Source organism: Chanodichthys erythropterus, chromosome 3 (assembly GCF_024489055.1).
Source record: "Chanodichthys erythropterus isolate Z2021 chromosome 3, ASM2448905v1, whole genome shotgun sequence".
NCBI classification, from domain to species: Eukaryota; Metazoa; Chordata; class Actinopteri; order Cypriniformes; family Xenocyprididae; genus Chanodichthys; species Chanodichthys erythropterus.
In genome coordinates this window covers 56,652,435-56,665,898 of record NC_090223.1, presented here as the reverse complement: position 1 = coordinate 56,665,898, position 13,464 = coordinate 56,652,435, and the positions used below count along the sequence as shown (strand labels likewise).

General features: G+C 35.2%; 9 non-coding genes and 1 pseudogene across 9 annotated transcripts; all 10 read right to left on the bottom strand.

The window, feature by feature from the left end:
* Window positions 1-6,902: 6,902 nt before the first annotated feature.
* LOC137018149 (5S ribosomal RNA) lies at window positions 6,903-7,021 on the bottom strand. The gene has a single exon (XR_010894801.1). It is a non-coding gene; the product is annotated as a 5S ribosomal RNA (ribosomal RNA).
* Window positions 7,022-7,092: 71 nt separating this feature from the next.
* LOC137018146 (5S ribosomal RNA) lies at window positions 7,093-7,211 on the bottom strand. Its single transcript, XR_010894798.1, has one exon. It is a non-coding gene; the product is annotated as a 5S ribosomal RNA (ribosomal RNA).
* Window positions 7,212-7,283: 72 nt separating this feature from the next.
* LOC137018203 (5S ribosomal RNA) lies at window positions 7,284-7,392 on the bottom strand (annotated as a pseudogene).
* A 70-nt stretch (window positions 7,393-7,462) lies between these two features.
* Window positions 7,463-7,581, bottom strand: LOC137018145 (5S ribosomal RNA). The gene has a single exon (XR_010894797.1). It is a non-coding gene; the product is annotated as a 5S ribosomal RNA (ribosomal RNA).
* Window positions 7,582-7,641: 60 nt separating this feature from the next.
* On the bottom strand, window positions 7,642-7,760 carry LOC137018144 (5S ribosomal RNA). Its single transcript, XR_010894796.1, has one exon. It is a non-coding gene; the product is annotated as a 5S ribosomal RNA (ribosomal RNA).
* A 60-nt stretch (window positions 7,761-7,820) lies between these two features.
* LOC137018143 (5S ribosomal RNA) lies at window positions 7,821-7,939 on the bottom strand. Its single transcript, XR_010894795.1, has one exon. It is a non-coding gene; the product is annotated as a 5S ribosomal RNA (ribosomal RNA).
* A 60-nt stretch (window positions 7,940-7,999) lies between these two features.
* Window positions 8,000-8,118, bottom strand: LOC137018141 (5S ribosomal RNA). The gene has a single exon (XR_010894794.1). It is a non-coding gene; the product is annotated as a 5S ribosomal RNA (ribosomal RNA).
* A 90-nt stretch (window positions 8,119-8,208) lies between these two features.
* Window positions 8,209-8,327, bottom strand: LOC137018140 (5S ribosomal RNA). Its single transcript, XR_010894793.1, has one exon. It is a non-coding gene; the product is annotated as a 5S ribosomal RNA (ribosomal RNA).
* Window positions 8,328-8,387: 60 nt separating this feature from the next.
* LOC137018153 (5S ribosomal RNA) lies at window positions 8,388-8,506 on the bottom strand. The gene has a single exon (XR_010894805.1). It is a non-coding gene; the product is annotated as a 5S ribosomal RNA (ribosomal RNA).
* A 60-nt stretch (window positions 8,507-8,566) lies between these two features.
* On the bottom strand, window positions 8,567-8,685 carry LOC137018139 (5S ribosomal RNA). The gene has a single exon (XR_010894792.1). It is a non-coding gene; the product is annotated as a 5S ribosomal RNA (ribosomal RNA).
* Window positions 8,686-13,464: the final 4,779 nt, after the last annotated feature.

Genomic DNA, 13,464 nt, shown 5'->3' with positions numbered 1-13,464 from the left:
GTTACTGTAGTTAAACCATGGTTTTGCCAATCATTATACCTAAAACTATGGTTACTACACTTGTAGTTGATATGACAATGTTTGGTAACACTTTACTTGAAGGGGTGTGCATAAGACTGACATGACTCCTTCATAATCATGACATGACAAAGGTTTTATGAATGTTTATGACAACTGTCATTCAGTGTCATTGGCTCAATTATGTCATTTTTAATGCAAAGATGACATTGTTTGAGATGTCTGCGTTATGACAACTTTACATAAACCAACACATCATAACCTGTCAGTGTCTTTGTCATGACAACTTGACATCATTTAGCTTTATGGGTTAACATTGCATTAAACTGTCATGTCGTTGGTTTTGACATTGGCTGTCATGAGGCCATTAGAATATTGTGAATATGTATCTTGAGCTCAAGTACAGTGGTACAAATTGAACTTGTCATTAAAATGTCATTAAGTGACAATACTCTGACAAATCATTTTATAGCAGCGTCATGAATATTTTTCATTTCATGTTTTTTTTTTTTTTTTTTTTTAACACTATTATAAAATAATGGTAACAATTTATTTTAGGGTCTTTTAACTAGTTGCTTATTACTATTAGCATTCATATGGCTAAAATATTGGCTATTTATTAGTACTTATTAAAGCACATATTAATGCCTTATTCTGCATGATCTTATTCTACATTCTTAATCCTACCCAATACCTAAACCTATCAATTAACTATAATAAGCAGTAAATTAAGAGTTTATTGAGGGAAAGTCATAGTTAATCGTTTATATGTGTGTTCCCTATACTGAAGTGTTACCAAAATAATGTAATGTAATGTTAACCCATAAAGCTAAGTAGTTTTTTAATAATTAATTAATTTGATAATTAATCTGCTATGCCATGTTTATGACAGGTTATGATGTTTTGCTAATGTCAAGTTGTCATAAATTGGACATCTCAAACAATGTCATCTTTGCATAAAAAATGACATAATTGAGCGAATGACATTTAATGACAGTTGTCATAAACATGCATAAAACCTCCTTCATATTCATGACACGTGTCATGTCAAGATTATGAAGGTGTCATGTCAGTCTTATGCACACCCCTTCAAGTAAAGTGTTACCCAATGTTTTTTGCATTAATAAAATGCATATGACATGACAGTTTCATATGTACGAACATTTACCATGTTTTTTTTAACAGCTTTTTTTTTTTTATTAAGAAATTTCAATCATTAAAATACAATACAATAAATAATACAATAAAAATCACATATCTTCTTTACAAAAACATATCTCCTTTACATCATAATTCTCCTTTACATCACATTTCTCCTTTACATCACATATCATACATCAAACATTTCCTTACAAAAGTTGTCGGTCTTGGATGGAGATCAGATCAATAAAATACAATACAATAAATAAAACAATAAAAATTACAGTTATTCTTATACAATCACCTTTACATCACATATCATACACCACCTTACATCATACCTTTAAATAATTCAGAAATCTCCTTCGTTCCCCGGCAGCTTCCACATTAGGTCAAGTTTGTTGTGCTTTAAAAAAAGCACAACAAACTTGTGGAGTAAAAACATGGTAAAAAGTATCAAACATATTTTCACATTTAAAATACACATAAAGTCTTTCCATGTACACTTCTGTTTTCCTTTTAAACAAAGTCCAAACATCCAACACAATTTTCTTTTTTCGCCACAATTCTTCTCTCCCATATTGCACTTTTCATCAACATTACCCACAGATTTATAAACTTTTTGTTTCGACACTTCTTCTCCCAACCAAACATCACCACTCTGTGGATTGGGATGAAAATATAATGGAATGGAACAGTCAAATCTTGAACCACACATTTACATTTCTTTAAAAAATCCTCCAGTTCTTTACAATATAAAAACATATGTAAAATCCATTCCTCCCTTTCTTGGCACACTTTACACATTGTATTTTGTTCCAACCCAATTTTGTTTAAAATGTACTCAGTAAAAAACACTTTGTGTCTTATAAAATACTCCAAACATTCCAATTTTGTCTCCACACATTTTCCCCTCATGTTTCTCCATATACTCTCTTCTTTTAAATCTTTGAATTTCTCCACCCAGTACTTATTTACAATTGGTTCTTTAAAAACACCATCTCTAAAAACACAATAAAACATTTTTACAGTACGTTCTTTAAAATCACACAGTTTTTCCCCCAGTTTCACATAGATGTTCTTTTCTTTTGGCTCTTCTTCCATACACTCAATTCTTTTAATCCAGTCCTTTGGTATTGTATTTTTAATGATTTCATATTTGTTTATTATTTCTTGTTTGCTGTATTCCTCTTTTGCTACTTCCATTGCATCGAAAACATATTGTGTTGGTAAAAACCCCTCTTTAAACTCATACAAAACGTCTCTCACTCTCGTTATCCCCACTTCCATCCATTTCTTAAAAAATATCTCTTTCCCTTGTTTTAAAATGTTGTTATTTAAGAACAGGTTGATTTAAAATGCTTTCTCTCCCATGCGGATCATATTCAATTTTCGTTAAAAACTTTCCCCAAGCGCTAAAAATTTCCCTATAAAATGCAGGTAATCCTTCAGTCATCCAAATTTTTGTTTTCATCCATAAAATTCCATCCCCCATGTTAAAATCACCACATTTATTTAAAAAGTATTTCATTGTTTTCTTCCACTCAGTTTTGTTTTCTTCATTTAGGTATTTCTTAACAATTTTAACTCTCAAAGCATGTTTTCGTTGTTCCACATCCATTAATCCTAAACCTCCCTTTTCCACCGCCCCTAAAATCGTGTTATGTGCAATTCTCGCTGGTTTCCCCTCCCATAAAAAGTCAAGAAAGCATTTCTTCAACCTCTGTTCTGTCCATAACGGCATTTCAGACACATATAAAACATACCAAATTTTAGAAACCATTAAAACATTCAATATTAAAACCTTCCTCTTCAAGTTTAAAGTTCTTAATTTCCAAAAATTTAAACGCCTCTCTATATCCGTGACTAGTTGCTCCCACATTTCATCTCTTACTTTCCTCTCATTCTTCCCCATTAAAACTCCTAAAATCCTCATTTCTTCCTCTTCCTTGAACTTAAAACAATCTGTTAAAACCATAGCTCTACCAAATCTCATATAAACTGTTTTGTCCTCATTTACTTTACTTCCAGAACCTCTACAATACTCATTTACAACATTCATTACTTCTTTCACACTCCCTTTTCCCTTTACAATTATTGTCGTATCAGCAGCATATTGAAAAACTTTCCCCTCAGCCTTATTTTCTTCTACTTCAATCCCATGTATTCCCTCTTTTTGTCTAATTGCCAAACCTAACGGTTCTGATACAAGTGAATATAATAACGCAGAAAGCGGACAACCCTGTCTAATTGACCGTGTTATTTTAAAACAGTCTGTTAAAAACCCATTACATTTGATCCTCGTTAGTGCACCCTTATATAAAATCTCAATCCATTTAATAAAATTCTCACCAAAACCAAAACTCCTTAAAACCTCAAATAAATATCTGTGCTCAACCCTATCAAACGCTTTCTCGAAATCCAAACTAATTACATATCCTTCTTCATTTTTTTCTTTCATATACCAAATTTTGTCTCTTATACTCATTGTTATATCAGCTATATCTCTTCCTTTTACACCATATGCTTGATTTGTTTTAATTATACTTGGCATTACTTCTTTTAACCTGTTTGCTAAAATCTTTGCTAAAATCTTAAGATCTGTGTTCAGCATCGTGATCGGTCTATAGTTTTTTAAATCTACTTTCTCTCCTTTCCTTTTATATATCAGTTTCATTAACCCCATCCTTGTTCTTTCATTAATTTCTTCTTTTTCAAAAACAACTTTAAAAACATCCTTTAAAATCTTTACTAAAACTTCTTTAAAACATACATAAAATTCAGTTCCCAAACCATCTATACCTGGACTTTTCTTTTTATTCAGTTGATTTATTGCTCTTTCAATCTCTTCTTCTCGGATTTCTTGGTCACATTCTTTTTTGTCTTCTTCGCTTACTTTTGCTTTTATCTGATTCAACAATTTATTTTTTTCCTTCTCTTCCACACCTCTTGCACTAAATAGATCCTCATAAAAATACTTTATTTCTTCTAAAATTCTCTCATTCCCTTCTACAATTTCCCCATTTTTCCCTCTTATTTCTTTTATCGTTTCAGCTTTCCCTTTCTTTTTTTCCAGATCAAAAAAAACTTTGTACATTTTTCTCCCTCCACCACATATTTTGCTTTGCTTCTTAGCCTTGCTCCCTCATATTCTTTTTCTTCCATTTCTTTCAGTTTTCCCTCTATTTCCTTTATCTTTTGTATGTCTTTACTTTCTTTATTCAATTCAATTTCCAAACTTTCTTTTATTTATTTTTCCTTGTATCTTTTACATTTCTGTATTAAGCGACAATATCTGATCGAGAATTTTTTGATTAAAAACTTTACATTCTCCCACCATATTCTCTTATCCTCTTCATACATTCCATTTTCCCTTTCTTTTTCTATAATTTCTTTAACTTTTGCCACATAATCCTCATTCCTTAAAACCTGCGTATTAAAATCCATAGTCCCGGCCCTCTTTGCATTTTACTCCAGTCCACTATAAAAAATAAAAACTTGTGATCACTAAAACTTGTTTCCTCATACTTAATATTTTCAATAAAATTCTCCACATTCCTACTACATAAAACAAAATCAATTCTGGTTTGGCATACAAAACTTCCCACTATCTGTCTCCTTGAAAATTCTTTTTTCTGTTCATTCCTTTCTCTCCACACATCTATCATATTATTTTCCTCCATTAATGCTTTTAATTCTTTCCTTCCCGTATCCGTTTTGAAAACCATTCCCTCAGCCATATCTTACTAAAAACTGTATTAAAATCCCCCATCATTATTATTTCTTTATACTTATTTACAATATTTCTTAAAACATTAAAAAACTCTTTCTTTTCCTTCTCCTCCACTGGTGCATGTACATTTACTAAAATCAAATCTCTTCCTTCATATTTTGTCTCTACTACCATACATTTCCCCAACCTGTCCTTGTACACAACTTTACTCACTTTAAAAACATCATCCTTCATTAAAAAAGCCACACCTCTCCCAAACCTCCCATCTCCATTATTAAATAAAATACCACCATCCCATCTCTTTTTATAATCATTCATCACATTCTCTCTCCAGTTCGTTTCTTGCAGTGCAATAATGTCTTGTCTTTTACATTTTTCTTTTACTTTTTCAAATTTTCCCATATCCATCAGTCCCCTTGCATTAAAAGTAACACAACTTAAAACCATTAAAAGAAAGACAAATAAATACTTAAAAACCATTATTCACCATTTTCTCCTTCCAAGCCCCTTAACACATCATATCTGTTCATTTCAGTCATTTTTTTTTTCCTTGCACCTTCCAAATTTGGTTTTACCTTCAATGTTCTTCTTCTTCTTTGTCCTTTCCCCCCTCTGTCTTTTTGTCCATGTTGTCCACCTCTATTTCTTCTTCACTGTCCGTTTCTTTATTTTGATCTATCTTTCCATGTCCATCCCTCTCCACGTCCTCCATAAAAGCATTAAAACTGTCCGATATTTGCATTTCAGTCCATTGAGTGTCCTGCTCCGATGTTTGTTCCTCATTATTACTGTTGTCTTTTTCTCTTTCTCCTTCCTCTATGTTGCTCTGTCCCTCTTCCTCTTGTTGTTCTTCAGTTTGTCCATCCTCCTCGTTGTTTCCTTCATGCACCTGTCCGCCTACCTGTTTTTCCCTTCCTCCTTCCTCTCCCTCCATCCAGCATTCACATTTATTTAAACACTCTTGACACTCCGGGCACCTAACAGCGTTGCACTCTCTTGCAAAATGTCCCCTCTCCTCACATTTATAGCACGTGAAGTTTGGGCAGTCCTTCATCAGGTGATCCGGGCTCATGCACAGCTTACAAGTTTTCACTTGATGGCTGTGCATCACCCGGAAATGCTGCTGCCCTTCGGCTGTCTCAAGCCTTGTGCTATATGGCAAGGATGCCACATCTTTGGGGAAACGTACTTTCAGGAACCTTGTTCCGTCCTCGATATCAGTGCCCGGGTAGCATCTTCTCTTAATATTAGATATGGGATCAACTCCCCAACCCTCCAATTTTTCTAAAATCTTTTTGTCATCCAGGTAGACGGGCAGGTGCATGAAGGAAACAACATAATCCCGGTTATGCAAATTTTTTACTTCACAGTTCACTCCTTTTATTGTCAGTCCATCAATTAGTTTGTCACACTCCTCTTCTTTTTCCATTGTCAGTTCGTATTCTTTGCCTTGTCTTGGTCTTAGTGCTAAAATTTTGCCATTTCCACATTGTTCTTTTACCGCTTTAATAATGTCCTCCACTCTCACCTCAGTCACATTTTGCACATTCAAAATAACTGTAGCTTCTTTCAAATATTTTCGTTCAACAAACTTTCCTCTTACTTCATGATTTCCATTTCCAGCTCTTAAACGTTTGTCCAGTCCAGTGTCGTTTGCCGTTCGTGTTCCTCTTGCCAGTCCAGTGTCATTATCCATTAATCCGTCCATATCGTAAAAAAGGAAAAAAGTTTAACCACCCTCCAGACAGCAAGATGCTGCTTTTAGGTGGTTTAAAACAGAAAAAAAAAGAAAAACTACCTTAAAGTAAAAAGAAACAAAGAAAACAAACAAAAGTAGAAAAAACAAAATGGAGAGCCTTCCTCTCCTGTCTGCAGCCACCTCACTTCCTTTACGCTCTCTAGCGCCCTCAGAGTGGTATGGCCGTAAGCGAAAACTGCTGCCAAGAGTGGGCTACTTAAGGTATTCAGACACTCTTTTTTTTTTTTTTTTTTTTTTTGAAAAAAAACATAAAGCTTACAGCACCTGGTATTCCCAGGCGGTCTCCCATCCAAGTACTAACCAGGCCCTACTCTGCTTAGCTTCCGAGATCAGACGAGATCGGGCGTGCTCAGAGTGGTATGGCTGTAAGCGAAAACTGCTGCCAAGAGTGGGCTACTTAAGGTATTCAGACACTCTTTTTTTTTTTTGAAACAAAACATAAAGCTTACAGCACCTGGTATTCCCAGGCGGTCTCCCATCCAAGTACTAACCAGGCCCTACTCTGCTTAGCTTCCGAGATCAGACGAGATCGGGCGTGCTCAGAGTGGTATGGCCGTAAGCGAAAACTGCTGCCAAGAGTGGGCTACTTAAGGTATTCAGACACTCTTTTTTTTTTTTTGAAACAAAACATAAAGCTTACAGCACCTGGTATTCCCAGGCGGTCTCCCATCCAAGTACTAACCAGGCCCTACTCTGCTTAGCTTCCGAGATCAGGCGTGCTCAGAGTGGTATGGCCGTAAGCGAAAACTGCTGCCAAGAGTGGGCTACTTAAGGTATTCAGACACTCTTTTTTTTTTTGAAACAAAACATAAAGCTTACAGCACCTGGTATTCCCAGGCGGTCTCCCATCCAAGTACTAACCAGGCCCTACTCTGCTTAGCTTCCGAGATCAGACGAGATCGGGCGTGCTCAGAGTGGTATGGCCGTAAGCGAAAACTGCTGCCAAGAGTGGGCTATTTAAGACATTCTTTATACTTTCAGAAAAACATAAAGCTTACAGCACCTGGTATTCCCAGGCGGTCTCCCATCCAAGTACTAACCAGGCCCTACTCTGCTTAGCTTCCGAGATCAGACGAGATCGGGCGTGCTCAGAGTGGTATGGCCGTAAGCGAAAACTGCTGCCAAGAGTGGGCTATTTAAGACATTCTTTATACTTTCAGAAAAACATAAAGCTTACAGCACCTGGTATTCCCAGGCGGTCTCCCATCCAAGTACTAACCAGGCCCTACTCTGCTTAGCTTCCGAGATCAGACGAGATCGGGCGTGCTCAGAGTGGTATGGCCGTAAGCGAAAACTGCTGCCAAGAGTGGGCTATTTAAGACATTCTTTATACTTTCAGAAAAACATAAAGCTTACAGCACCTGGTATTCCCAGGCGGTCTCCCATCCAAGTACTAACCAGGCCCTACTCTGCTTAGCTTCCGAGATCAGACGAGATCGGGCGTGCTCAGAGTGGTATGGCCGTAAGCGAAAACTGCTGCCAAGAGTGGGCTACTTAAGGTATTCAGACACTCTTTTGTTTTTTTTTTGTTTTTTTTGTTTTTTGAAACAAAACATAAAGCTTACAGCACCTGGTATTCCCAGGCGGTCTCCCATCCAAGTACTAACCAGGCCCTACTCTGCTTAGCTTCCGAGATCAGACGAGATCGGGCGTGCTCAGAGTGGTATGGCCGTAAGCGAAAACTGCTGCCAAGAGTGGGCTATTTAAGACATTCTTTATACTTTCAGAAAAACATAAAGCTTACAGCACCTGGCATTCCCAGGCGGTCTCCCATCCAAGTACTAACCAGGCCCTACTCTGCTTAGCTTCCGAGATCAGACGAGATCGGGCGTGCTCAGAGTGGTATGGCCGTAAGCGAAAACTGCTGCCAAGAGTGGGCTATTTAAGACATTCTTTATACTTTCAGAAAAACATAAAGCTTACAGCACCTGGTATTCCCAGGCGGTCTCCCATCCAAGTACTAACCAGGCCCTACTCTGCTTAGCTTCCGAGATCAGACGAGATCGGGCGTGCTCAGAGTGGTATGGCCGTAAGCGAAAACTGCTGCCAATAGTGGGCTACTTAAGGTATTCAGACACTCTTTTTTTTTTTTTTGAAACAAAACATAAAGCTTACAGCACCTGGTATTCCCAGGCGGTCTCCCATCCAAGTACTAACCAGGCCCTACTCTGCTTAGCTTCCGAGATCAGACGAGATCGGGCGTGCTTTTTTTTTTTTATTAAGAAATTTCAATCATTAAAATACAATACAATAAATAATACAATAAAAATCACATATCATCTTTACATCACATATCTCCTTCACACCACATTTCTCTTTTACATCACAAATCTCCTTTACATCACAAATCTTCTTTACATCACATTTCTCCTTTAAATCACATATCACACTTTTACCTTACATCATCCATTTACATAAATAATTCAGAAAACTCCTTCACTCCCCGGCAGCTTCCACATTAGATCCTTTAAAACACAACAAACTTGTGGGGTAAAAACACGATAAAAAGCATCTAACATATTTTCACATTTAAAATACACATAAAGTCTTTCCATGTACTCTTCTGTTTTTCTTTTAAACACATTCCAAACATCCAACACAATTTTTTCTTTTTTCGCCACAATTCTTCTTTCCCATATTGCACTTTTCATCAACATCAGCCACAGATTTATAAACGTTTTGTTTCGACACTTCTTTTCCCATCCAAACATCACCACTCTGTTCCATTCCATTCCATTTTCATCCCACTCCACAGTCAATTCTTTAACCACACATTTACACTTCTTTAAAAAATCCTCCAATTCTTTACAATATAAAAACATATGTAAAATCCATTCTTCCTTTTCTTGGCACACTTTCCACATTGCATTTTGTGCCATCCCGATTTTATTTAAAATAGACTCAGTAAAAACCACTTTATGTCTTATAAAATAATCCAAACATTCTAATTTTGTCTCCACACATTTTCCCCTCATGTTTCTCCATATACTTTCTTCTTTTAAATCTTTGAATTTCTGCACCCAGTACTTATTTACAATTGGCTCCTTAAAAACACCATCTCTAAAAACACAATAAAACATTTTTACAGTACATTCTTTAAAATCACACAAATTTTCCCCCAGTTTCACATAAATGTTCTTTTCTTTTGGCTCTTCTTCCATACACTCTATTCTTTTAATCCAGTCTTTTAGTATCGCGTGTTTAATGATGTCATATTTGTTTGTTATTTCCAGATTGCTGTATTCTTCTTTTGCTATTTCCATTGCGTCTATGACATATTGTGTTGGTAAAAAACCCTCTTTAAACTCATATAAAACATCTCTCACTCTCGTTATCCCCACTTCCATCCATTTCTTAAAAAATATCTCTTTCCCTTGTTTTAAAATGTTTTTGTTTAAGAACAGAGGTTGATTTAAAATGCTTTCTCTCCCATGTGGATCATACTCAACTTTTGCTAAAAACTTTCCCCAAGCACTAAAAATTTCTCTATAAAAACCAGGTAATCCTTCTGTCATCCAAATTTTTGTTTTCATCCATAAAATTCCATTCCCCATGTTAAAACCACCACATTTATTTAAAAAGTATTCCATTGTCTTCTTCCACTCAGTTTTGTTTTCTTCATTTAGGTATTTCTTAACAATTTTAACTCTCAAAGCATGTTTTCGTTGTTCCACATCCATTAAACCTAAGCCTCCCTTTTCCACCGCTCCTAAAATCGTGTTATGTGCAATTCTCGCTGGCTTCCCCTCCCATAAAAAGTCAAGAAAACATTTCTTCAACCTCTGTTCTGTCCATAACGGCATTTCAGACACATATAAAATATACCAAAGTTTAGAAACCATTAAAACATTCAATATTAAAACCTTCCCCTTCAAGTTTAAAGTTCTTAATTTCCAAAAATTTAACCTCCTCTCTATATCTGTAACTAGTTGCTCCCACATTTCATCTCTCACTTTCCTTTCATTCTTCCCCATTAAAACTCCTAAAATCCTCATTTCTTCAACTTCCTTGAACTTAAAACAATCTGTTAAAACCATAGCTTTACCAAATCGCATATATACTGTTTTGTCCTCATTTACTTTACTTCCAGACCCTCTACAATACTCATTTACAACATTCATTACTTCTTTAACACTCCCTTTTCCCTTTACAATTATTGTCGTATCATCAGCATATTGAAAAACTTTCCCCTCAGCTTTATTTTCTTCTATTTCAATCCCATGTATTCCCTCTTTTTGTCTAATTGCCAATCCTAGCGGTTCTGAAACAAGTGAATATAATAACGCAGAAAGCGGACAACCCTGTCTAATTGACCGTGTTATTTTAAAACAATCTGTTAAAAATCCATTACATTTTATCTTTGTTAGTGCACCCTTATATAAAATCTCAATCCATTTAATAAAATTCTCCCCAAAACCAAAACTCCTTAAAATCTCAAATAAATATCTGTGCTCAACCCTATCAAACGCTTTCTCGAAGTCCAAACTAATTACATATCCTCCTACTTTTTTTTCTTTCATATACCAAATTTTGTCCCTTATACTCATCGTTATATCAGCTATATCTCTTCCTTTTACTCCATACGCTTGATTTGTTTTAATTATACTTGGCATTACTTCCTTTAACCTGTTTGCTAAAACCTTCGCTAAAATCTTAAAATCTGTGTTCAACATTGTGATCGGTCTATAGTTTTTTAAATCTACCTTTTCTCCTTTCTTTTTATATATCAGTTTCATTAAACCCATCCTTGTTCTTTCATTAATTTCTTCTTTCTCAAAGCTGTCTATAAAAACCTCCTTTAAAATCTTAACTAAAACTTCTTTAAAACATATATAAAATTCAGTTCCCAAACCATCTATACCTGGACTTTTCTTTTTATTCAGTTGATTTATTGGTCACATTCTTTTTTGTCTTCCTCGCTTACTTTTGCTTTTATCTGATTCAACAATTTCTTTTTTTCCTCCTCTTCCACACCTCTTGCACTAAACAGATCCTCATAAAAAAAACTTTATTTCTTCTAAAATTCTCTCATTCCCTTCTACAATTTCCCCATTTTTCCCTCTTATTTCTTTTATCGTTTCAGCTTTCCCTTTCTTTTTTTCCAGATCAAAAAAGAACTTTGTACATTTTTCTCCTTCCACCACATATTTTGCTTTGCTTCTTAGCCTCGCTCCCTCATATTCTTTTTCTTCTATTTCTTTCAGTTTTCCCTCTATTTCCTTTATCTTTTGTATGTCTTTATTTTCTTTATTCAATTCCTTTTCCAAACTTACTTTTATTTCTTTTTCTTTGTATCTTTTACATTTCTGTATTAAGCTACAATATCTGATCGAGAATTTTTTGATTAAAAACTTTACATTCTCCCACCATATTCTCTTATCCTCTTCATACATTCCATTTTCCCTTTCTTTTTCTATAATTTCTTTAACTTTTGCAACATAATCTTCATTCTTTAAAATCCGCGTATTTAAAATCCATACTCCCGGCCCCCTTTGCATTTTACTCCAGTCTACAATAAAAAATAAAAACTTGTGATCACTAAAACTTGTTTCCTCATACTTAATCTTTTCAATAAAATTCTCCACATTTCTACTACATAAAACAAAATCAATTCTAGTTTGGCATACAAAACTTCCCACTATCTGTCTCCTTAAATTCTTTTTTCTGTTCATTCCTTTCTCTCCACACATCTATCATATTATTTTCCTCCATTAATGCTTTTAATTCTTTCCTTCCCGTATCAGTTTTAAAAACCATTCCCTCAGCCATATCTTGTTTACTAAAAACTGTATTAAAATCCCCCATCATTATTATTTCTTTATACTTATTTACAATATTTCTTAAAACATTAAAAAACTCTTTCTTTTCCTTCTCCTCCACTGGTGCATGTACATTTACTAAAATCAAGTCTCTTCCTTCATATTTTGTCCCTACTACCATACATTTCCCCAACCTGTCCTTGTATACAACTTTACTCACTTTAAAAACATCATCCTTCATTAAAAAAGCCACACCTCTCCCAAACCTCCCATCTCCATTATTATATAAAATACCACCCTCCCATCTCTTTTTAAAATCATTCATAACATTTTCTCTCCAGTTTGTTTCTTGTAAAGCAATAATATCTTCCCTTTTACATTTCTCTTTTACTTTTTCAAATTTTCCAATATCCAACAGTCCTCTTGCATTAAAAGTAACACAACTTAAAACCATTAAAAGAAAGACAAATAAATACTTAAAAACCATTATTCACCATTGTCTCCCTCCAAGCCCCTTAACACATCATATCTGTTCATTTCAGTCATTATTTTTTTCCTTGCACCTTCCAAATTTGGTTTTACCTTCAATGTTCTTCTACTTCTTTGTCCTCTCCCCCCTCTGTCTTTGTCCATGTTGTCCACCTTTATTTCTTCCTCACTGTCCATTTCTTTATTTTGATCCATCTTTCCATTTCCATCCCTCTCCACGTCCTCCATAAAAGTATTAAAACTGTCCGATATTTCCATTTCATTCCATTGAGTGTTCTGCTCCGTTGTTTGTTCATCATTCTTACTGTTGTTTTTTTCTCTTTCTCCTTCTTCACTGTTGCTCTGTTCTTCTTCCTCTTGTCGCTCATCACTTTGTCCATCCTCCTCGTTGTTTCCTTCATGCACCTGTCCGCCTACCTGTTTTTCCCTTCCTCCTTCCTCTCCCTCCATCCAGCATTCACATTTATTTAAAATCTCTTGACACTCCGGGCACCTAACCGCATTGCAATCCCTTGCAAAGTGTCCCCTCTCCTCACATTTGTAGCACGTAAATGTCGGGCAATCTT